Source organism: Alosa pseudoharengus, unplaced genomic scaffold, assembly GCF_046254945.1.
Source record: "Alosa pseudoharengus isolate Yale_2024_CS ecotype anadromous, Long Island Sound unplaced genomic scaffold, YU_APseudo_1.1 YU_APseudo_1.1_scf_22, whole genome shotgun sequence".
NCBI classification, from domain to species: domain Eukaryota; kingdom Metazoa; phylum Chordata; class Actinopteri; order Clupeiformes; family Clupeidae; genus Alosa; species Alosa pseudoharengus.
The window spans coordinates 2511776-2514275 of record NW_027468680.1 but is presented as its reverse complement, the minus strand read 5'-3'; positions in this window follow the sequence as shown (position 1 = coordinate 2514275).

Below are 2500 nucleotides of genomic sequence, written 5' to 3'. Positions count from 1 at the left end.
CCCTAACCTTAAGAACGCTTCTAACTGCTGAGTTGGAAGCCTTGGTGTTCCACTACCGTGCCGGTGGTGTGCGGGTTCGAGGGCCGTGAGCGGTGGACAAATGACTCGGTTACACTAGCTAGGCTAGGCTACATGTGTGTCATCAGTGTGTCCCTACAGTATACAATAACAGAATATCAAAAGGTACCACTGTTGCAGAAATCACATATAAGAAAATCACTTGTTTGGTCACTCATCATGTTCATTTTAATGAATAAGAAGGACATTTAAACCGTAAACAAAATTCTGCGATATCTCCCATGAGTCACATCAGCTGGTGTGTCCAGTCGTCTTGCCTACCTCGTCACAGCAGATTGTGAGTCAGACGCAATGGATTATTTAATAAATAAATATGAATGTTAGTAATCAAGGATCTTTGGTATGATGGAATGAGCACTTCCGATGACGCACTTCACACACTTTAAAGGCTCGTTACTCCGTTCGCCTCACCTGGCTGAGTAAGGAAGCCTGAGTGTGATTCCTTGTGTGTGTGTGTGCGTGTGTGCGTGTGTGTTTCTTGGACAGAAGATGCAAAAGATGTCGATCATTTAGCAAATGACCGTGGACACATTGTGCCTGCAGCTACAAAAACCTTGACCTCAACAATATGGAGAGTGACTACAGATTAACAAGTGGTCTGTAAAACTCATATAAACATACAAACACTCTCTCTCTGCCTCTCATATAAACATACATATAAACACACACACACTCTCTCTTTGTCTCTCTCTCTCTCAGTCACACACACACACACACACAAGTGCTCTGTAAAACTTGTATAAACATACACATACTCTCTCTCTCTCTCTCTCTCAGTCTCTGTCTCTCTGTCTCTCACACACATACATATATACTTTCTCTCTCTTAGTCACACATCTCTCTCTGTCTCTCTCTCTCTCAGTCTCTCACACACATACACTCACACACATACAAATATACTCTCTCTTAGTCACACACACACACACACACACAAAGGACAAATCAGAGAGACGTCCATTCAACATAGAGAAGAGTCAGGTGACTCAGAGCCAGGTGACTCATGGTTGGCACATAGAACCGATGATGTCATAAAGGCATTGGCACGGAATGTCAGGGTTCCCATAAAAACGTCTAGACGTGTCAACATTCCACACACCCCCCCCCCTCCCCACCACCAGCATACCGTTTCCTGCATGGCCAGCACACTTAGCCGCGTGATCAATGCTGTTTTTATCAGCCATGTCAGTGCTATTTGCCATCATCATCATCTTCTTTGTCATCTAGCAGCAAAACCATATCCATCTTCATCACCTTAAGCATAGTCAGTGTCATCTCCTCATCATCATCCTCATCTTCCTCTCTGTCACCTTCAGCCGTGGCTCCACAAGGTCTTCCTGGAACTGTGATGATGTCATAATGAGCTCATGATGTTGGCAGCGATCCTGCAGAAGAACCTTCTTGAGCTGAAGGACTTTTCCAAGGGCCTGTCTTCAGTCTGTAGAGTCCGGTTTTGTGGGACAAGGCAGCGATTGGTCTGTGGAGATTGAATGGGAATATGTGACTGCATCACTACATAGCCTACATGCTATGTTCCAACACAATATGGATTTACATGCAGGTTACTTCAAGGAAGTATCGTATAATGTTTAAAATGACCACCACACGAGGGACTTAGTTTGTATTTTTACTTATCTTAGCATATAAAGCAAGCTAGCGTGCTAGCAGGTACTGGTGTATTAGCATGCTAAGCTAACAGTAAGCACTCCCAGGTTGTTACTTGGGTAGGAGCTAACTTTAGCTAGCTAAGACGACAGGAATGAATTCATATGTGTAATACTTATGAAAGCTGTTGTCTCATTATATTAACGAAACATGATATAGACGTATGTATCCGTCGAGATTAGCAAGCTTGTGCAAAATGACATACACCCATTGATTAGAATGGGGAAGATACTTCCTTATCCCACCTACTGTAGGTGCCACCCATTGGGAAAACTTCCTGGGTTTAAAAAATGAATGCTAGTGAATGGGTGACGTCACAGTCCAGATTGTCCAGCATTCTGAAACGGTCTATGGGTCTATATGAAATGAAAAGTAGCTGTCTGCTGTCTCGCTGCCTTCAGCTCTCTAACGAGTCACTTGCTGTAGCAGGCATCAAGGTACCAGCTAGGAACTTTGTTTCAGACAGTTTAGCAAGATAGCAACACAGAATGCTGTTGCCAGGATACCAGAAAACAGAATAACGTAACATTCGACTGCAGCAACAGCTGCTCACAATTCATAGAATTGGCAGCATGAAGGATACATCTACGCTGCCTTCAACATTTGGCAAAATGAATGTATCTTAGGAGGCAGCATGCAGAAATGTGATTGGGTCATGCCCCGATGCAGATGATGCAGAAATGTGATTGGTCATGCCCCGATGCAGAAATGTGATTGGGTCATGCCCCGATGCCTCACTCCCCTGTTGGATATCTTACAG